General features: G+C 44.9%; 1 protein-coding gene and 1 long non-coding RNA gene across 9 annotated transcripts in view; one reads left to right on the plus strand and one right to left on the minus strand.

Annotated features, from left to right (window-relative positions):
• Window positions 1-16473, minus strand: part of Gm52395 — an 86463-nt gene extending 69990 nt beyond the window's left edge. The window contains exons 1-4 of one of the 2 annotated variants that reach the window (XR_003952910.1): window positions 15212-15739; window positions 10321-10484; window positions 1999-2110; window positions 893-1149 (exon numbers count right to left, since the gene is read on the minus strand). This is a non-coding gene — a long non-coding RNA (predicted gene, 52395). Of the gene's footprint in view, window positions 1-892; window positions 1150-1998; window positions 2111-10320; window positions 10485-15211; window positions 16013-16113 lie in introns of those variants that run through there. The other variant, XR_003952911.1, reaches the window with a different exon arrangement.
• Smarca2 (SWI/SNF related, matrix associated, actin dependent regulator of chromatin, subfamily a, member 2) overlaps window positions 15036-22986 on the plus strand; it is a 173249-nt gene continuing 165298 nt past the window's right edge. For 3 of the 7 annotated variants that reach the window (XR_386502.3, XM_006527281.4, XM_006527285.3), the window contains exon 1: window positions 17105-17506. The gene's annotated coding sequence lies outside the window, so the exon portion shown is untranslated. Of the gene's footprint in view, window positions 15197-15778; window positions 15966-16536; window positions 17019-17104; window positions 17507-22986 lie in introns of those variants that run through there. The other 4 variants (XM_006527282.4, NM_011416.2, XM_006527284.3 and 1 more) reach the window with 4 other exon arrangements.

Genomic DNA, 22986 nt, shown 5'->3' on the forward strand with positions numbered 1-22986 from the left:
ATACCACATCTTATTTACACACTTATCCATTAATATACAGACAACAAGACTTATCTACCTTTTGGCTACTGTGGGTAATGCTGCAAAGGGCATGTGTGTATCTCTGCTCTAGCCTCATTTAAAGTACTTTGGGTATATATCCAGAAGTGGATTGTTGGATCATATGGCACATTTATTTTTAATTCTTTTTATAATTTTAGTGTTTGCTTTTATTGATATGTAAGTATGCACACACCTGTGCTCGTGTGTGTGTGTGTGTGTGTGTGTGTGTGTGTGTGTGTGTATGTATGTATGTATGTGCATGCACGCGAGTACACAAAGCATGCATGCACATGTTACGTAAAGGTAAAAGAACAATTCACAGGATTTAGCTCTCCTTTTCTTTCATTTGGGTTTCAGGGATTGAACAAACATTGAACTCAGGTCAGTAGGCTTGGGGGAAAAAAAAGCCATTACCTACTAAACTACCTCTCCAGTCTTTTATTTCTAATGTTTAAGGAACTGCCATAATATTTTTCACAATAGCAGGGCCATTTGCATTCCCATCAACAGGGCACAAGGGCTTTTGATAGATTTCCTCTTGGAGTAAAGTGACAGAGTAGGATTTCTGATTTCTCCACGTCTTCACCAGAATTGCTTTTCTTTCTTCTTCTTCTTCTCCTTCTCCTTCTCCTTCTCCTTCTCCTTCTCCTTCTCCTTCTTCTTCTTCTTCTTCTCTCTCTCTCTCTCTCTCTCTCTCTCATTCCATCCTTCTTTTCTTTTTTCCTTCCTTCCTTTCTCTGTCCTTCCTTTCCTTTCTCTCTTCTTTGTTCCTTCTTTTCTTTTTTCCTTCCTTCCTTTCTCTGTCCTTCCTTTCCTTTCTCTCTTCTTTGTTTCTTCCTTTCTTTCTTCCTCTCTTTCTTTCCTTCCTTATCTATCCTTCCTTCTTCCCTTTCTTCCTCTTCCTCTCCCTCTCTCTCTCTCTCTCTCTCTCTCTCTCTCTCTCTCTCTCTTTCATAGAATGCAGTTGTCCTAGTTTGCTTTTCCGTTGCTGTGATAAAACACTGACCAAAACAACTTGGGGAGGAGAAGGGCTAATTTGGCTTATACTGGAGACTCAGAGTCCATTCCTGAGGGAAGTTAGGGCAGAAATTCAAGGTAGGAACAAACCTGGAGCAGAAAATGAAAGAGAAGCCTTGGAGGAGGATGCTTGCTGATTTGCCTCCCAAGGTTTACTCGGTTTGCCTTTTTTTTTTTTTTTACAGCCCAGGACCACCAGCCCTAGGGTGGGCACCATCTACGGTGGGTTGTGCCCTTCTGCATCCATTAACAATCAAGAAAATGCCTCAGACTTGCAGATAGGCCAATCTGATAGTGATATTTCTTCACTTGAGGTTTCCCCCACATGATGTTGATTTATTTCAAGTTGGCCCAAACTAACCACCACAGCACCCTGATGGGAATGGTGTAATAACACTCATCACTGTTTGTACCTATGATCTTTGCACGTTTAAAAAAAAAAAAACAACTCTTAAGATATCGAAAATCTACCATACATCAACTCAATTCCATCTTTATAATTTCCACATGAAATATGGATTATCGTAATCTCATGCCATAACACTATAACTAGATAAGTAAATGCAAATAAGTAAATTACACATAAATATGTATAGAAACACATGGAAGAGCAGAGTGACCACAATGGGTAGGGCAGCTGGGAAGGTAATGGAAAGCCAGCCCTGAGCATAGCAGGTATAGGAGAAGATGTGGCCATTAGAGGCAGGCAGACTGCTGTGAAGCAAGATATTGAGGAAATTACATTTGATGTGTGATGTGTGTGTGTGTGTGTGTGTGTGTGTGTGTGTGTGTGTGTGTGCGCACGCGCGCGAGTGCAAGCACAGGGAGCTATCAATAGTATGTCCTGCATTTAAAATCTTTCAACATTAAGAGAGAAGGTAGGAAAGAATGGGCTTTGGCTTGAAAATGTGTCTAGTGCTCAAAGAAGCTGGACTTCACCTTCAGCACACCAAAGATTCACTTGATGCTCCTGAGAAAATGGCAGAAGATGTGGAAGCCAGTTCTGCGACTCCGACTGAAGTCCGCTTCCCACTGAACTGGAATGCAGGTACTGGAAACAGAACAGTAATACAATAACCTACTATGGAGGCTTCCCACATGGAAAATCCTCAGGGAATCCTCTGGACCCAATTAGCACTGGAAATGATGATCACCATGTTGGGGCATGACACCGTGCAGGGAGAAAAGCTGGAAAGAAAACAAATTAATAATCATAGTAAAAGATGGGACTGGTGGGATGACTTTCCCCATTAACCAGATTTTTTTTTTTGTAACGTGGTCTTGGGTTGTCAGTATAAAAATATTGTCCAAATGGTAAAAATTACTGACAGAAAAAGAGGTGTGTGAAGAAGATATTGATTTTAGATAAAACAGTGGACCTTAGGCATCATGAAATAAAAGCACACCTCTCAAATACGGCGGCTCTGGAGCTGTTACCCACACTGTCAGACGTGAAGTTTTAAATAGGAGTAAAGTTTTTACAGACTGTGTTGTGAACCCTGGAATTTGATATTAAAATCATGGTATCATTTATGTTATCACTACAAAAATATGGGACGATTATGTGTAAATCTAATAAAATAAATATAAGATTTATAAGGGAAGTTATAAAACTTGGAAAGAAATTAAGAACTAAACAGAGAAACTGTTCTCAGATAGGAAAACTCCATACTTTCAAGACACCAGTTCTTCCAAATTGATCTATAAATTTAACATAATTCCAATTAGGGTCCAGGTAAATTATTTAATAGGTGATGTGTGTGTGTGTGAGAGAGAGAGAAAGAGAGAGAGAGTGAGAGAGAGAGAGAGAGAGAGAGAGAGAGAGACTAAAATTTACATGGAGAGGCAAAAGACACAAAATAGCCAATAAAATATGAAAGAAGAACCTGAAGACTCACTGCAAAACTACAGTAATGAAAACGGTGTGGTATACACAAAACAAAAAATAAAGATCAAAACAAACACACACACAAACAAGAACAAAAACAACAAAACAGAAGAAAGGCCAAAATGAACTCACATAAATATAATCAAGTGGTCTTTGACAAAAGGAGCAAAGGGAACATACTGGATTTTTTTAAGCCTTTTGGAGCTGCGGGGGAGGTGGATTAGCCAATAGAGTGTCTGCTGTGCAAGCTGAGGCTGATGCCTGGCACCCAGGTACAAAGGTAGGACAGGTCCCAGATGGCGTGCACCCTCAGCACTGGAGAGGTAGTGACAAGAGGATTTCTACAATTGTAGTAGCCAGCCAAATGACCCACAAGCTCCAGGTTTCAGTAAAAGACTCTTTCAAAAAGGAACAAGGTCAGCAGCTCCAAAGGAGTACCTAAGACTGACCTCTGACCTCTGACCTCTGACTTTCACACATGGACACACACATACACTCAGTGTTTTCAATAAGTCATCCTAGACTAATTAGACAGCAACATGAAAGAAGGAAGAAAGGACAGAATGATGAGACGGAAGGAGGGAGGAAGGGAGGGAGGGAGGGAGGGAGGGAGGGAGGGAGGGAGGGAGGGAGAGAGGGAGGGACCATGAGGGCTCTGAATACAAAGCATTTACTTTCCTCACCATGTATTACAGACCTAAATGCAAACACGAAACTATAAAACTCCTGTAAGAAAACATGACCTTTCAGAGGCAACATGAAAGGCACAACCCATGAAGGAAGTAATTGGTAAGCTAGATTTCATTAAAATTAAAAATGTCTCATCTAGAACAAAACAATATTGAGAGAAGGAACAAAAAAAAAAAAAAGCACACCTGATGAAGAGCTAGTGTTTTAGCTGGCGAGTTCACTCACTCAGGCTGCTTTTTGTCACTGGAACCCACGTAGCAAAAGGAGAGAACGGACTTCCACAAGTTGTCCATTAACCTTCACATAGGCTCTGTGTGACATGTCGACACACACACCAAATAGCTACATAATGAATAAATAGGTAGATGGATGGATAAATAAATAAATAAATAAATAAATAAATAAAATAAGTAAATAAAGTTGGATTTTTAAAAAGAGCCATTCAGAACAGCCAGGCATGCTGTAACACACACACACACACACACACACACACACACACACACACACACACAGTCCTAGCATGCAGAGGCAGGAAGATCGGTGCAAGTTCAATTTGATCGGTATAGAGAACTCTAGGCCACCCAGAGCCACATAGTGAGACTCTGTCTTACAAAGCCAGAAAAATATACAAAGAGCTCTTAAATGTCAATAAAGAAAGCCTGTAGTCAGTCATGGCGGCTCTTGCCTATAATTCTATTATCAGTCTGAGGCTGTAGCCCCAAGGGAAAGCCAGTGTGGGCTACATGGTAAGTTTCAGGCCAGCCTGGTTTACAGAATGATCCTTTCTCAGAAGAAAAACAAACAAACAAACAAACAAAAAGGAATAACCTATAGCTTTCTATTATTCGTTGCTATAATGGAATACCCCAGAGATTCATATAATACAGTAGATAAATTCCTGATCATAAGATCTACATTTTAATAAGCTGTTTTGATAGTAAATCTCAATTTCCAACTTAGTAATATTCCAACCACCTAGGAAATGAACCTCTGGGCAGGCCTGTTGGGGATGATCTTGATTAAGACAGTCCATGTGGAAAGGCCTAGTTCACCATAGGTGCCACCATTCCCTAGGCTAGGATCCTCTACTGTGTAAAAGAGAAAGTAAACTGGGCACAAACCTTCCTCACTCTCTGCTTTCTTAGTGTGGATGCATCATGATGAGCCAGTCTCCTGTTCTGCCCCCATGCTTTCCCTGCCAATTCTTGTGTCTGCTGCCAGGATGGGCAGTTTCTCCATGGAATGGCAAGCAAAATTAAGCTCTCCCTTAAGCAGCCTTTGGGGAAGTATTTTATCATAGCAGTGAGAACATAACTAAGGCACCTGTCCTAAAAGCAACATAAATAGCTGAGTAACTGAAGGTTAAAAGGTCCTGTGTGTCCCCAATTGGTCCAAAAAGTATTTGTCCACCCATTCAGAATTATGAGCCATGATGAGATGTATTGAGGATAAAGTTAAAGGAAGGAAGGAAGCAAGGAAAGAAGGAAGAAAGAAAGAAGAGGAAAGAGGGAAGGAAGGGAGGAAGGGAAAGAGGGAAGGAAGAAGGAAAGAAGGAAAGGAGGAAGAAGGAAGAAGGAAGGGAAGAAAGAGAGAAAGAGGGAGAGAGGGAGGGAAGGAAGAAGGAAGGGAGGAAGGAAGGAAGGGAGGGAGGGAGGGGGGAGGGAGGGAGGAAGGAAGGAAGGAAGGAAGGAAGGAAGGAAGGAAGGAAGGAAGAGACAAAACACTAATTTCAGAGGGCCACAGGGCACTGCACTTAGGAAAGAAGGCAAGTACTGTTTCAGGAACCTGTGTTTAGTTACGGAGGCTCTCATAGGTAAACCTCATTTCTCAACTCAGCTCTGTAGAGCAAAGGGAGACTGGCCCTCTTGGTCTGTGTTTCCTAGGCTCCCACATCAGCTGCAGTCAGCCCTGGTCAAGCTGGTGAGAGTTACTTACAGGCCAGTGACAGGGCTACAGGTAGGCAGGAAGAAGGGAGAAGCCTCGGGGAGCCATTTGTTCTCCCTCACACGTGGAATCAAAAACAATCAAATGACCCCAACTATTGAAGTTGAGATAAAGTTAAAGAAATTAGTAAATTATTAATTCTTCTATTTTTTTTTCTTTTTCTCCTCACTTCCTCTCTCTTTTTCTAAGGGAAACAATGTGGATGAGTAGAAAATGTACTGACAGGGACTGAGGAGACCACCTTATCTTGGTGGGTAGCTATGGGCAATCCATTCAACTACACGTCCTAGTATAGTGTGCTTGGTTCAGCCGTGAAAGCAGAAGTCCTAAGATTAGCATGCACTTCTTAAACCAGTGACTACTATAAGGTGCTATATAGCGTTACTACTCACAGTAACATCCTAATACATGCTCTGTAGTAACCTGGGTATTCAAAATAATAGGTTATTGGGAAGCATAAATATTCATTTATCTAGATCATTAAATTATATGTGGTCAGAAAGAGAACTGCCCCGTCCACAGGTTCTGGTTTTTGAATGCTTGGTCTCCAGTGGGAGGTACCATTTGGGGGAGATTACAGAACCTTTAGGAAGTGGGGTCTTGCTGGATGAAGTATGTCACTAGGGGAGAGCCTTGAGGGTTTATATCTCCACTTCCACTCATCTCCCACTCTGCTCTCTCTGCTCTGTGCTTCCAGTTCAAGATGCCATCCCTGTTTCCTGTAGCCACCTGCTGCTACGCCCCTCCCCCGCCACCACTATGGACTCTCTCCCCTCTGAAGCCATAAGCTCAAACAAACTGTCACAACAAAGTATTGAGGTTTCAAAAAAGAGAACGTCCCTGGCAGAGGATATATTTTTAAACACGTTTTGGTAAAATATTGATAGAATATAAAATAGTGACTTCTTTATATTCAGACATACCTTGGAACTTTAAATCCTGCACAGATGTTCTTTTATCTTAACAGAAAGTTCCACTTTTTCATATAGCTATAGAAAGTATATGACCCAAAGCTCCCAGATAATCTTTATCATTAGAAATCAACACACATGGCAATGTTTCTGGTGGGATCAGTATGTGGATGTGCACATATCCACACAAAATGTGATTTTTTATTTTTATTACATCCAACAGTTTCTGAACTCAGTGTCTGTTCAGCTAAGTTTTTCTGATAGGAAGATAAAAGTTTCCTACCCGGTGCAGAATCCAGATGCTTTGAAACCTACCCTAGACATCTATGCTAGTTTTCTGTTCATCACTCTCCGGTTTAAAAAAAAAAACAAAAATAAAACAGTACTGACAGCTAAAATGAAGCCATATTGTTATGGCATGTGTTTTTGAGAGGAGAGGAGGAAGGCCTGAGTTAGTGTGTGTTGCTGCCATGAGTATGACCACGCCGACCTCAGAGCTGTGGGATAGTGGCAAAGCCTTTTTCCCAGGGTAAGGCTCAGAGAGATGACAAAGCCTTCCTCTGGTCCCAGATGCCCCTGTTAATACTGTTGATAGTGTGTACAGAAAGAAGAAAAAGCCACCATATCTTCTTCCCTGTGGATGTTTACAGTCTGAAGACTGCTCCCCTACAGAGACTGCTTCCAGGAGGGTAGCTAAACCTGCCTCTTTCCTCCAGCTGTAGACCATAAACACTGGCTCCTTGTTTATCTCTCTGTAATAGCCCAACCGCTTTGTTCAACTGTGTGCAATGGCCCTGCGTCTCTGTTCAGTTGTATATAACGAACATACTGAGTTTCTGAAATGCTGTGCTTTCTCCATCAGAGAGCCCAGTCCCCAGGCAACCCCAGCTTTTCGGGGCACTTCTGTCTTTTCTTCATTTTCCTTGCTGCCCCAGTCAAGTCTGTCCCTGGAGCCATCTTGGACAAGGCAGTATTTTAGTCCTACCTGAGAACAAATTAAACCTTCTGCCCTCCTCCACAAAACTCAGCGTGCTTATTTCACATTCTTTATGCAGTCATCTAAGGGAATTTTAGTAATTGTTTCTGTGTTTACATATTGCTGGCTTACTTTTTAATTGGATGCATGAAATTTTTGTAAAAGTCATGCAGAGGATTTATTTCTTATCATAACATTATCATGGGTCATTTAGGCTGTGTAGGCTTCTTAGTAATTCTTACCACCTTCTTGAAGGAAGAGCTCCTTGAGAGTATAATGAAGCAGATGCACTCATTGAAAAAAATGCTTATTACGTTCCTACATACATATACATACATACACACACACACACACACACACACACACACACACACACACACATTTAAATAGAGTTAGCCTACAGAGGGAGAAAATACCCCCAACTAGAGACCATATGCTAGCAAAAACAAAACAAAACAAAACAAAACAAAACAAAACAAAACAAAAAACACCCACTACTTGCGATGAGTTATTCCTTTTTGAGTTGTTGGCCAGTGGTGTCCCATAAACCCTCAAGTGTATTGCAGGCTATTTCCAGTACTCTTGGTTACCCTCCAGAACTTGGCAATAAGAGCCCCCTGCTGAAGATACCACATACTCAAATCATACAACATGGAACGGCCAAGCTGGCACTGACCCGGAAGCTTCAGCTATGCTTTCCACTCTCATAATGCCAGAAGGTCCTATCACATTACCAGAGTAGAAAAGCAGTCATCGATTTCACCCAGCAGTGAACTCCATAAGGCATAACAATGACTGGTTTGCCCAGCTATACCCACTGTTGGTGCAACCATAGCACAAACGAGAATAACTAATCAGGTTCTGATAGGAATAAGATCCCCTCCATAAGTAGGAACTGTACCTGGTACTGTTTAGGGGACCAAGAACCTGTAGATGGATAAGTTATAGATCCTAGGGGAGATTCTAATACTAATATTATGCTAAATGGACAAAGTAGACCTATTCCTATACCCATAGGCCAGTTCATCTCCCAACCCTCATAAGAGAAACTTCTTGGAGACCCTCAACTGGTCAAAATGCAGAGACTAAGAGGCTGTGGAATGCTTAGCCTAAACGCAGCATCTCTATAATATCTCTCTCCTCAAGGATTCTCGAAGGGGCAAAGATTGTAAAAATTCTAGGTGGTTGAGCACATCAAGGAAACAGTAGTTTTCAGATACAACAGGACAGCTGGACTTACAGTGACCGTGGCAGCTTCCACCAGACCCTTAGTAAGCTCAAGCCAGACAAATCCCAGTCACAGAGGGGATGAAGGGAGGAGGGCACCAAATTATCACCTCGAGTTGATGAGTCACTGGCATTTGATAGCTGCTATGAGAGAGTCAGGCATTTTGAATGCTGTGATTCCCTGGTAGATTAAACAGACTCCAAGGCAGGCCCCATTCCCAAGAGAAGTTGGGCAGCACAAAATAGACTGCACAGGAAAGCATAAAAGAAAGGAACAAATCTCACAGCAGGGCAAGGAGGACGGAGAGGGTGGGGATAGGAGGAGCTGGGGGAACACTGTCAAAATACATTGTAAAAAAAACTCTCAGAGAATTAATGAAGTATTATTCAAATTAAAATCCACACTAACATGGCCACATAATTTGGTACAGTAAACGTTTGGAAGAAGACTCATATTCTACCCCCACCAGTGTTCCAGCATGGATCAAGAACCTTCTACTGAGGACAAATAATTGCAGTTTTTCCATGAGGACACGCATTGCTTGAGTCTGGAGAGCTACCAAGGTGAGTTAAAAATTCTGACTTCATCATTTAGTCAGCTCCAAGTTGTTTGATCACCTTTCCCTTGGACCTCAAAAGAAAGTAAGATAAAGTACAAAGTGTATATTTCATTATTAAACTCGAGTTCAGTATTAATAATATATCAAGTGCATTATGAATCACAAAGCAGAAGTGATGAAGGAGTAAGATGAAGATGAGAAGAAAAAAACCTTAATTATCTTGCTAATTATGATTACATCATATTATCAATAATGAATGCCTCAATATAAACTGAATGTGTAAGTCGGAATTCATCATGAGCGATAGTTAATATCAACCCAGATCCCAAGCAGTCTTGGGTAATTGTGGATATTTTTGACCTATTTTTTGTAGGATCTAATTAGGTCCTCATTGTTTTACTTCTCGGCATGGCTGGCAATGAATTCTTGGGGGCAAAAGTAGCAATTTAGAGCCTGGTTTTCACCTGTGCTCGCCTTATTGCCACCTCAGCCTCTGATTTCTTTTCAGAACTCCTTTTAAGTCAGTTGCTTCATAAATAAGAGGGCTGATTGGCTAAAATTGGAGACAGGAATATCATCTGTGATTTCAGTTAAGGTAGACCCTGAGGAACGGCAACTGTGAATTCATTTAAGGTAGACCCTGGAAGCCTGAGACACTATGGTGCTTGAAGAGCTGTCACTGCCAGTGAGGGAACAGAAGGGTGCCAGCACCATGCCTGCCTGTGACAACCCTGCTCTCAAGGTCCTTCAGCTCTTCTGCATGGCAGAAGACTAGTTTACTTCAGAGACATCTAAAGACTCTACAGTCTGCGAGTATATTAGGCATACAATCCTTTTACTTTGGAGGGGCTTGTAGCAGCAGCAATGTTTTAAGATCAGGAAGCAAAAACAGGGTTTCTAGTATTCTTCTCATATCAATCAATTGCCTTGCTTTCTCCAATGTGGGGGACACAGTTTAAGAACATTAATTAGCTGTCTTGTCGTATGGACTAGAAAGTGAGACTAGTGTCGCGTATCTTAGTTGGCTAAAGGGAAGAAAGGATCTGTGTGAAGATACTGGCCTACCTTCTGGCCTGTGATTTAAAGGAGAAATGCTGTCAGGACCGGCTGATTCTCTTAGCGCGTCCAGCTCCCTCATCTGCACCGTTGTTCCTTTGGCCTGGTTCAAACATTCACAGAACTTCTGATCAATGCTCTTCATACCAAAGTGCAGCTTCTTATCTTTCAAGCTTCCAAACAAAACAGAATTAAACAAACAAACAAACAAACAAATATTTTAAAGTCTTTCCTGCTTAAAAATTATCAAAGATTGTAAACGCTGCAGATTGTTCATCATAGTTACTGGTGGTGAAGACCTGCTGAGTTCTCAATATTAGGTAAGTTTATTATTTATTGCTCATCCTTTCATTCAACAAAGTGGTGGAGGTTGTTTGTTGTTGTTGTTATTTGATACACTGTACTAAGCAACTAGCTAATTGTTGAGGTTTCCACCATGAATTGAACTTATTCTATACCCTCCGGGTACTAGTGGAGTGATATCAAACAAATAACTGCATCAGTCATAAGTGCCCTAATGGAGGTGCACATCGGTTGCTATGGGAGCAGAGTGGGACCTGCAGCTTTTCTGTCTGCAAGGGCACCAGGACCACTTTCTGGATGTTGGGTCACAGGTGAGTCTTAGAGGACCTGGAGTTAAGTCCTCCCTGCATGTCAGAGAGGGGAATATGACCAACAGAGCTCTATAGGAACCTACAGGTAGAGCAGGTCACCCACAGGGCAGCATTTGGGGGAAGTCAACAAGCCTGGTAGACATCTGTCCCTCCGGGGCCTTGAATGCTATGCTAAGTTTGTAGTTTATCCTAAGATGAATTGGGGATACATATAATTTTAAAGTAGAGAGCTAAACGATCATAAAAAAAATTAAGGTGGCATTTTAGAGATATGATTATGGAGAGACAAGATATTTTTAAATCATTTATTAGGGAAGAAGAGAGAGACTAGTGTTTAGTTCTGTAATCAGTTTTCTTGCTAATTCTAAACCCTTCACCAAATTAGATGTCAGCGGATTCAGTTTGTTAAAGTCCAGTGTCTACTACTAAATATGACATACCCAGTCCCTAATGGCCTTACCTGCTCTGGCCTGAAGCTCAATACCGTACCAGTCCACATTAATGCTTTGTTGGGAGTAAAAGCTTCTAAATTTTGTGTGTGCAGTTTTCCTTTACAAGGGTGTTCCAACCAGATAGCGGCTTTTAAGCCCACTATGTACTCTATAGAGGCATCTTCATCTGCCAAAGAGGACTTACATAACAAGTAAATGTGGCCAAGCAGACATGAAAAAGCAACTTCTACCCCTCGCTACCAAGCTAGAAAGAGAAAAAGAGACTTCAGAGAACACATTATGACTCATCGAAGTCCCCAAAGCAAAGCTCCCTGGGACTGCAGCATCCTGTGCAGCTTCCCTGAGTCCTTTTAGCCTCTTAACCAGAGCTGCTTTCCTGTGATTCTGTACAAAACAAAAGAGCCTCTCCTTTTTCTCTCTCAGAATCAGCAATGGTTACGTTTTTTTTTTTTTTTTTTTGCTTCACCACGGAGATGAAGTGCGTACTGGACGGTTTTTCCTATGGAGCAAATGCTGCAGCCTTTTATTTCTCACGAGTTTCAGAGTCCTTTGATGAAATTCTTACTTGCTGCAGTGCAAGCTACAAACAAGACAATTCTTCAGAGGAGGGACCTGAAGGGAGAGGAGAGGGTGAGGCATCCTTAGGTCAATGTGAGGTGAAAGGGAGCCAAGTATCTATATTTAATCTGTATTCCTAAGCACTGATCGTGCACTTTCATTCTCGTGGTTGAGCATGTACAGGTATGGGTAGCAACCCCTTCAAGTACTGCATCAGAATTTTATGTAAGCTGGAGAACACACACACACACACACACACACACACACACACACACACCAAAGGGAAGGTCTTCTTCTTACTTTCTCTCTGACAAAATGCCAGAAGGAATGGCCAGTGGCTTCTGTGTCACAGAGATGAAGGTTTCTCTTTCTAAGAATTGTTATGGCAAGTGGAGGTGAAATTTTATTAATGAGAGAATGACGGCAAAGCCATGCTGGTCATGGTGTGGCACACCTGTAGGAGGCAGGGGTAGGGGGCTACAAATGCCAGAGCCCTTTGGGCCAGGGAGAGGGAGAGGGAGAAAGGAGAAAAGATAGGAGGGAGGGAGAAAAAGAAGGAAAGAGAGAGACATAGAAAGACAGACATATATACAGAGGTAAATGAACAGGGAGAAATACAAACACACATAGATAGACAAAGACAGACACAGAGAGAGTCAGCCAGAGATAGAGAGACGGAGAGATACACACAGAGAAATAGAGAAAAGTAGACACACAGAGAGAAAGACACAGGGATGCACACACACACACACAGACAGACACAGACATACAGAGAGACACACAGAGAGAAATAGAAAGAAATAGACATACAGAAAGACACAGAAATGCACAAGTGTACAGACACATACATACAAACACACATACACACAAGACACACACATAAAACACACATACATACAAACACACACACACAAGACACACATATAGAGACAAAGTCAGAGAGAGAGAGAGACACAGAGGGAGACACACACAGAGAGAAATAGAAAGAAGTAGAAGTGGAAAGAAAGACAAGAGATGCGCACATAGAAACACACACACACACACACACACACACGCACGCACTGTGTGATATCATCAAATTGTTAAACCTGGGCTGTGAGGTTGACATGTGAAGGAAACAAATGTAAAACCTAATGCTTGCTAATGAATGCTTATCTTTATAAGTTAAAGCCTTTTATTATACACAATTAGGTTTCTGGCTATAGTCTGGTAAAGCTGAAACCTATTAGGCAGTTAGAAGCTAGTATTTAGATTATGCATTTACTACACTATTAATTGGGCTTAGCGTTTCTTAGAATATATTCCATTACTGTTATACTGGCCTATCCTCAGGCAGAGAAACAATTTCTTACAACCTCCAGGGAGGCACACTATATCCTAGTCCCTTTTGTTTGGTTTAGAAGTTTGCCATGGGATACACAGAAAACATGGAAGCCAAATTTAACAAGCAAATAGCAGCACCTTGGAAAACTATAAAACTCTAGGCTTGTGTGATTGCTCTCCCTGCTTGCCTGCTCCATGCAGTGGAGCCTTGGTAGTGCTTCCTCCCAGGCCTGGGCCAGTGATGTAAACTCTTCCTAATGAGCACACAGGAATCTGACATTGTTCCCGTTGCTCCTTGTCATCAACATACCCAGTACCTAAGCTTGAGCATCCTTAGAATAGCACTTCACACCCAGTGGCTCTCACAGTCAATTCTGTAAAAGTATAAACCATCTTAAAATAGGATTTTACCCCAGGGTGGGAGGGATCCTCAACCAAATAGTCACAGTGCACTTTGAATGACTAATTTACGCCATTACATTGCAAAATAAGGAATAGATCATACTTTTTCATAACATGACCACATAGGAGCAGTTTTAATTTTAAGAGTCAAGCACCTACATTAATCTGAGTCTAATATAATAGGCCTCTGATTTAAAATCTCCTAACATTCTTTCACACTTCATAAAACTAAAAATAAAACCGCCTCACCAAATAGTGACCTAGGGTCCGGCAGACATACTGTATTTCAAGGAAAACTGAAACACTAGCTCTCCAAACCACTACGTGCAGGCAAATTGCAGTTTGTAGCCTTAATTGGTCTTAAATGTGGGGTGGAAGAGAGAGGAGACTTCGGTCTGTAGAGATTGAGATTTATTTCCCTTTTTAAATCAAAAGCAGATCCCATGGTTCAGCTGCCCCCTGACTCTCCCGCCCTACCCTCGCGGGTCGTTCTCTCCTCCCACATTTTTATGTATATTTTATTCGAAGACGACAGGTGAGGGGAGGTGAAAGTGCTTCGTGCCTTTCCGAAGTAAACAGAGGGGTTAGGAGGGTTTATCTGGGTTTATTTATTTACTAGGCGGCCGGCCTCTCAGCTGTTTCTCTTCTCTGGCATTTGGAAGCTTGCAGTCCTTTAGGGATGAGACAGATTTGGCAAGCTCGCTCTTTGTGCCGCCTCCCTTTTCACTGGGGGCTGGGGATGGGTGGGAAGAACGCAAATTTATGACAGCCTTGAGAGAAACGGGGAGGAGGCGGGGGTCGAAAAAGTTTCAGCTCGTATGATAATGCCCATTCCCTCCCACCCCCGCGGCCAACACTGCCACAAACAGCTTTGGTGCCACCCGGAGCCCTGCCCCCGCCGTCCCCTCCCTTTCTCTCTGCAGGCTCGAGCTGGCAGGCGCAGGCACACTTAAATTCCAGCACGGTCTCCACATTCCCCAGAACTACTACGCTCGATTACTACGGCTGCCCTCCCCTTCGCTTCGGGGGGTTCCCCCAGTCTCCTCGGAGAAGCTCGGAAGGCTACTGCCAGCTAAAGGATGTGCGGCTCCCGAGTCCAGCAGGGCTGCGGGCTGGTTGCTTGTCCTGCGCAGTTTCTCTGCTCCAGGCACAAACACGGCGGAGAGCCGGCGCCTCGCAGACACACACAGATCCACGCATACAGTAGAGCTGTCTAGATCCACATTCTTGCACACCGCCCCCTGCTCCCCCCGCGCGCTCCCGGAGTCGCTGAGCAGGGCGAGTGACAGGAGCGTCCCACCAACCCGCGCCGGGCCGGGCAGGGAGGAGCGGCTCGCGGGGCCAACTGCGGCGCGTCTTCCGGCGCCCGTGGAGGCGGCGAGGGTGGGACGCGGGGCGGAGCCCGAGTTTAGGAAGAGGAGGGGACGGCTGTCATCAATGAAGTCATATTCATAATCTAGTCCTCGCTCCCTCTGTTTCTGTACTCTGGGTGACTCAGAGAGGGAAGATTCAGCCAGCACACTGCTCGCGAGCAAGGTAAATATAACTTACAACTCCTTTCTCTTCTCTCCACGGCTCCGGCCTTACAGCAGCCGCAGCGGCCGCCGAACCCCTTGGGCACCGCGCCGCCTTCGCCCCGGATTATGCATCCTTATCCTAATCATTATTTATTGTGCATGCTGGAAGACCAAAACAAACAGGCGGGCCAACCGCTACAACAACAAAAAAGCCCGCCTCTTCCCCGCGGGCCTCAGGTGGAATGCTCTAACCACAGCTCCCGGGTGGCGATAAAAGAAACAAAGTTTCAACCGAACCTCGCCGTTCTAATAATAACAGTAATAATTACTACTTCGAGGGGGCAAGGAGAAGAAATCCCAACATGTCACAGCCTTGACCCTGGGCAGGTTGACAGTGATGCGCTGCCAACTCAGGGTTGCAACACACTCTCCGCCAGGTTGCATCCCCCCCCCCCTCCTATCCCCTAAAAAGCAGAGGTGGGGAGGGCTAGTGGCAAGAGGAGAGGGGGATTTGGGAACTCCGGGCCGGGGGGCGGAGGGGTTGGGAGGCGGGGGACTGGAAACGCGACAGTTCACCCCGAGCCATCCTCCCCGTTAGAGTTGGAAGGGAACAGGAAAGGAGGGAAGGAGGGTGAGGAGCCCGGGCTGGCGGCAGGGCGCCAACCAACACGGCTGCTATTCGCCTCCCGGGGACTTGTTTAAAGGGCTCCGGCTGCGGGGACGAGAGCAGATCTTGGCGGTAGTAGTCTGGGATGGCGCACTGAGCGGGCGGCGGCCACTACCACAGGGTTGGTGCCTTGGGGCTCCGAGGTGTCACCTCCACTCCCGGGGTTCCCTAGGGCAGGGAAGGGAATGTTGATTGGTGACAGGCCTTTAGGTGAAAGGGTTGGCCCCGGGGGCTATGGCCGTGGCGCCGCGGACCCTCTTGTCTGGTACCTAGAGGCAGCGCGGGCTAGGATGTTGAAGTTCGGGGTGTCCAGCCCGGGTCTCATTACAGAGGGTGGAAGGAAGCCCCAAGGAAAGAGGTCCGAGGTGTCCACTAGGCTCTGTTAGCCTCCCCTCCCCTCTCTGGGTTTGTTTTCTTTTGCTTGGTGTCTTTCCTTGGCAAGCGCCGAGGAAGCTGCAGACGCGGGGCGCCTGGGATGGTCTGAGTGTCAGGGGCGCACAGGGACCCGGGAGAGCCACGGCGGCTGAGGGCTGGGGAGGCCATGATCCGGATAATCCTCTCTGCCTGACTGTCACAACAGGACCCGCACGCACCCGGGCAGCGGCCGCGGCGTTCGCCCGGGAAGGGGAAGGGCTGCAGTGGGGAGGAAACAGGGGGTGGCGAAGGAGGGAGGCGGGGAGAGCCGGTGGGAGCCTCCTCCTAGCGATGACACTCACCCCTTCCTTCTTGCTCCCTGCTTTCGAGTTTGCTTTATTCCCATCCCAACATAGTTCACCCCTTCCCTTGCCTCCTCCTCCTCCCCCATCGCTGGGCTGCCTCCCCTCCCATTGGCGTTGCAAAACAGGGCCACGCCATCTGCATAGGTGTCGCGATGTACTTCCCCAAATCACCGGTCCAGCGCGCCAGCCCCTGGGCGCCCTCCAGCCACCAAGCGCACACCAGCACAGTGCCCCCCGGTGCCCCGCACCAGGCCGCGCAGCCTGGACGCAGTGACACCGCTCCGGGCGGGGCGCAGCGCTGAGGACTCTAGGGGACACCCGCGCTCCGGCCCGGGCGCTCACGCTGGTTTCCGGTACCTGCAGGAGATCGCCGGGTGCGGGTGTCTGCATTCACCCCTGCGGCCTGGATTACATTATTATTTTTTTATACCGGTTGCTATTCGCTGCGGATAGTGGTGAGCGCCGGGCTGGTAGGGCTGCCTGGGGGATGGGGGCGGAGGGAAGTTGGACACCAATCAACCCGGAAAAAAAAAGTTTGGCAGTGCTGCAAGTCGGATGGAGGGGCTGGAGGGGGCGGCGGGCTGGCGTGAGTGTGCAGTGCGCTAGGGACCAGTGAGTGGCGAGCTGCGCGGGCTGCGTCTCTAGCCGGAGCACTCCCGGGAGCCGGACGCAGAGCCGGCTGGGTCTGGCGGCGGGAGGCGGTGGCGGTGCGTGCGGCGGCGAGGGCGAGTGCGTGGCGCGCGCGAGCGGCGGAGAATCAGGAAGTCACCGCGGCGAAGCGCACAGACGTGTTTGATCGCCGTGACATGACGCGCGCGAGGGAGGAAGAGGAGGTGGCGGGGGCCGGGCCGCGGGCGCCGGCCTAAGCCGCGCTGTGCACACCGCTCCCTCGCAGCCCCGGGCGGCGCCAGCTCGAGAGCCCTGGCCGTTCAGCGTCGCCCAGGTAAGGAGCCGGCTCCTCCCGCTGTCGCCGCCGCCGCCCGCTGAGCTTTCTAGGTCTTTCTCTGCCGACCCCCCTCCCATCTTTGGCTCGCCTTCCGTGCAAAGTCAGGCAGGCAATCGATTGCAGGGAAAACTTTCCAGCGGGAGGCACTGCGCGGGGGAGATGGAGGCCTCGCGGGTGGCTGGCGTGGTCAGTTCTTTCTGCTCCAGGTCCGGAGAGAGTGAGTCGCTGTGCCCTGCGGCTGTTGCACGTTCAAACTTCGGGCCTAAATGTGCTTCCAACTCTCGCAGGATTTACTCCACGAAGAAAATAAACACCCCAAGCGGTCCACTCTCTCGCGGGGGCCCTTGGGGGTGTTTAAAGCGAAGGAGGATGGTGTAGGAGGGGAGAGAGCGAGGGCGTAGTGCAGAATCATTCCTCATTCAGTGTCTGCACCGGGTGTTATGTAATTTTAGTGGCACATGGGTGCGAAGCCCACACTGGGCTTCTCCCTCCTTTGTTTATATAACTTTTGGGGAGTTTTGCCAGGCTGTCTCCATTATCCCCTCCTCCCCGGTGCAGTGGAGGTTGGTACTTTTGAAAACAGCAGAGTGACCGGAGTTAGCACTGTTTTATAGAGGTGTCATCATTGTGTCCTTTTTAGTCATCTCGTTGACACAGATTCCTTTGTATGTTTAACAATGGAACATAAGGAAGACGTTAAGTACTCACGTTTGTTCTTTGTGCCTTGTGGTGCTGTTTGAAGTTTCAGTTAATCTTCAGACTTCTTTTCACCTGGCTTGCTTGCCTTGCTGGTGGGAACACCTAAGATGGTTTGAGACTTTCTTCGGTTTGTATAGCACAAAAATCCTCTCCACCACTCAGAAAACAGTGAGAACTCGTCCAGTATAAAATGCCATGGTCGGTGTTATGTGTGCATATACTCACAAACGCACAGTCTAGTGTTTCCAGCAAGGTTTTCCTCCAATTTGTGACTTTACCTGAAGCTGCTCCCTCCCCGGGGACTTGTCAGGCTTCGGGATGAAGTCTAAGTACACACAGTTGAAGGGTTAGGAGGCGTGACTGGGTTGTTTCTTAGGTGGCATTATTATGCAAATGAAGGCACACTTTTTTCTTTTCAGAATCTAATTGCCCTTTTATTCCTCCCGGCTTGCTGACTGGCTTTTAAAATACTACATTTGGATAGTTGAGGAAGGGAGCCCAAAGTGGGGTTGGGGGACTAGGGACTAAGGACAAGAAGGTAATTGGGTTAAAGTGTGCCGTGAACTTGTGTGAAAATGCCATAAGGAAACGCATTGTCTTGTACAGTCAATATACTCTAGGATACGTTTTAAGAAAAAAGAAAACCTTAAGAATAAAATAGCAAAATGGTCCTTTCATCTCAAATGTTTACTACTGAAAAACTGGGAGATATAGAGACACCTGTTGTTAAGGTAGGTTGAGGGGGAAAATAATCCACAGGATAGAGGTAGAGATAGAGATAGCTATAGAGTGCTATCTAGGTTTTGTTGAGGCCTTTTAAAAGTGGGGCCATATTGGTAGAGAATGTTTTTTAAATGAGGTAGGATTTGGGACTGTCAGAACCTTTGACAGGGAGGGAGGGAGAGCCCACCTCATGCAGCCTTTCTCTAGGGACTTGTATCACTCACAGTCCAGCATTGGATCTGACTGCACTCTGGTGTCTCACAGAAAACACCACAGAGCCTGTTCAAAGCAGCCTTAGATCTTTGCTTTTGTTCTTTTGTAAAGTGGGTTTTTTTTTTAAACATTTCTCATCAAGTTTCTTGAAAAAAAAAATGCTCTGCCCAACACCTAAGGCTTAGAACTAACAGCAATAAAAGTGTGTCTCTTGTATGGTTAGTGCTTGAATTCTTTTTTTTTTTTTTTTTATTTAAGTATTCTGACACAGTATACTTAGAAAGTAACCCCTTTGCAGGTAGTTATTTAAAGCTCTGTTTCTTTGTAAGTTGAAAATAAACCGTTCTGCAGGTGGGGGTAAGAGCACATCTTTCTCTTCTAGGGGGCAGCTTGGATAGTCTAGGATACTGTATAATATGTAATATTTTGACGTTTCATTTTAAAGGCGCGCTGTGTTTTGGAGGACCATAAACAGAGAAGTTTCATAAATTATGGAAGTGGGGCTGTCCTCCAGGGGTCCCAGGTTTTTCCCTCCCTTAGAAGTCTTCCTTTGTAAACAAGGCCTTTGTCAACCTTCCTAGGTCAGCAGCTTTCTGCTGCTCTAGAGAAATAATGAATCAGTATTTATGACATTTTGACATGCTGCCATGAAGACTCCTGACTTATCTCAGGCACCACGCTGAGGACTGTTCCCCAGTCTCAGCATTGTGAAGGAGGGCCAGCCAGTCTGGGCCACCAGAAGTTAGGATTCAAACTGTTTCTGCTTAAGATGCTGTGGAAGGAAGAAAACTATGATCCACAGTTCCTCTCTGTGGTAATTTCTAATGAGCAAATGAGCAAATGTCTCTCGTATGAAAAGCCAGATTTGGAGATTGTTTTTTATTTATTTTTCCCTGTCATTGTTCAGAAAAACTATGTGTGTGTGTAACTTTTAATATCTAACTAGTTAATAAAATTATGAGCCATTATATAAGTAATTGGGTATAGATAGTACAGATGTTGGTAATTTATTTGGCAGAGTGTTTGGGAAGTTGTAAGGCCTTTGTTTTTCTCTATACAGAAAGTTGTGACTTTGTGTTAATTAGAGAACACAGGAGTCTAATACTAAGCCTTGCCAGAGTTTGTGAAAGAGCATATTTTTTGCCTAAGAGATTTATTACCAAGTTAAATAGGTTCTTGAAAACTGGGTTTGAAAGACTTTATGTCTCTCTTACTGTTTATTATCTTTATTATTTTCCATATTATTGTTAGTACCTTTTTTTGAAAGTGTGAATATCTGCACTTTCAAGTACTTAAGTTTTTTTTTAATATAATTTAAATACTTGAATAATTATAGTTCAGCAGTTTGTCTAAGGGATCCGATGGAGCCAGTAGCTAAATGATGAGGTTTTAAATATTGACTAGAACCATCTCATTAATTCTCTCACATGATCACCTAGAGTGATGTATTGGATAAGGATGTAAATTCTCATTTTTTTATGTGTTTGCTTTTTGGAGACAAAGCCTTATGTATGCCAGACAGGCCCAGAATTCACAATCTGCCTGCTCCTATATCTTTACTGGAATTACAGCTGTGTATCGCCACACCTGGAGCTAAGGACAGAACACGGGACTTTGTGTATGCCAGGCAAATTCTCCACCAATGGCATCCTTAACACACAATTTATTTCTGGACTTTTGGGAAACTTTGTATGAATAGTGATATTTTACTGGTTCTTTGAGGGCCTGTGGGGCATTGTGACAGGTATAATCAGGCTATACTTCTATGTGATTTATAGCATCTTATATTACCAAACTATAACTTTAGGCCAACTTATCTTTAATATGCCCAATGTTCCCTGACTGGCACAGTCATAATCGGAACTCAACAGTGAATCCCTGAAATGCATGACAGTAACCATTTAGGAACCAGTCTGTCATCAAGAGGTCCACTGAACCTTTCTGGGTTTCAATTCCTTGCCTACCACTGGATGCACACTGGAAAAGGACCTCTTGGTCTAGGTCAAAACAGGTATAGTGGTCTTCCCAAGGCTTATTCAAGTTTTAGGTGGGTAAGCTTCAGTCCTATACCATTATATGTTCTACATTTGTGCAAACACTACTGTCTTAGAAACTTTTCAAAACAAATTACTTAATCTACGTATGGTCTGGGGTTTGTAATTGATGAATGGAATCCCCAGAAGTTGAGGCTGAAATAAAACCTAGTTTAAAAGCCATTAAGGTATAATTATAATCCCCTCTTCTTTAAAAAACAAAACCAAACAAAATACTGGATTTGGCATTTGGGGGTTAAAATTAGGTTTTTTAAAAAAATGGCTGAGAAGAGCTGTAGTGTGTTGGCTCCCAGGTTACCTGAGAGGGATTCTCTATGGGATTGCTCTCCAGTTGTGCCTTTCTTGTTTGAGATGCTTGTGCATTTTTTTGTGGCACACTGCAGTTCCTGCCATCCCACTGGGAGATGAGCCATCCCTGTGGAAATTGAAGGTCTGGGAGGAAAGCCTCTCCTGCCCCCAGGCTTTTAAACAACTGGACACATAATAGCTTGGCAAATATTTGCAGCTATTCTGTGGTTTGCTGTTCTGTTCTGAGATGCCATTAAGCAAAGTCCAAAATTCTATTTAAAAAAAAAAAATCAGTCGTCAGTAAGTAGTGGTGTTTTCCACAATGTACCTGAGATCTAAACACAGGAAGCAAGTGGACTGCTGAGCCCTGTGACAGATCAGGACCAGCTCTCTTGACTTCGTGGGACAGATAAGATTTTATGAGAGGGTGGAAGAACAGAGTAAAGATGGGGGTGGTAGATGCAGGCAATCTTAGATCAGAAGAAGGTCTGAGCTCACAGGGACTAAACTTGAATAAGCCTTGGGAAGACCACTATACCTGTTTTGACCTAGACCAAGAGGTCCTTTTCCAGTGTGCATCCAGTGGTAGGCAAGGAATTGAAACCCAGAAAGGTTCAGTGGACCTCTTGATGACAGACTGGTTCCTAAATGGTTACTGTCAGGCATTTCAGGGATTCACTGTTGAGTTCCGATTGTGTCTTGTGTCAGTCAGGGAACATTGGACATGTTAAAGATAAGTTGGCCTAAAGATATAGTTTGGTAGTAGAAGGATCAGGCGCACTCCTGTAATCCCAGCACTTGGGAGACAGAGGCAGGCGGATTTCTGAGTTCGAGGCCAGCCTGGTCTACAAAATGAGTTCCAGGACAGCTAGGGCTATACAGAGAAACCCTGTTTCAAAAAAAAAACCAAAAAAAAAAAAAAAAAAAAAAAAAGGATCACCTAACATGTGCTTTTTAGGTTCGTGTCCTTGGATCAGTCCCCAGTACTGTAAGACTGTCCATCACATACTTAAACCTGGTTCACTTCGCATGGAAGCCTAAATGTTGAGTTTTACTCCTGAGTACAAGTAAGCCTGCCGTCCAGATGTTAAGGCATGCTTTTTATACTTTTTAACAACTTATTAGTGAATAGATGACATTTTCATAGTAGAAACCATTGATTAGTGTCAGCATCCTAAGACAAGATTGCTTGGGAAAAGAGCCCTCCATGTCTGGGAGGGACAGGCAGGCCTACAACATGTGTGAGTGGTTACACTTCAAGGGTGATGCCCACTTGGGAAACTAGCTTTTGATGGCTTGATTCCTTGGTTTCATTTATGGCCAGCAGCCTAATGGTGTATACTCACGAGGATTTTAGAATTGAGTTCACCTTTGCAGGTCCCTATTCTCCAAGTCCCAGATGAGAGAGCTGTGTTGTTTTTGCATTTGAAGAGGTCTCTTACACATTTCGGGTTTTCTGATAAAACACCTGGCTTGGGAACTTTGTTGGTCTGCACTGGC

The sequence above is a fragment of the Mus musculus genome, chromosome 19, assembly GCF_000001635.26.
Source record: "Mus musculus strain C57BL/6J chromosome 19, GRCm38.p6 C57BL/6J".
Lineage (NCBI taxonomy): Eukaryota > Metazoa > Chordata > Mammalia > Rodentia > Muridae > Mus > Mus musculus.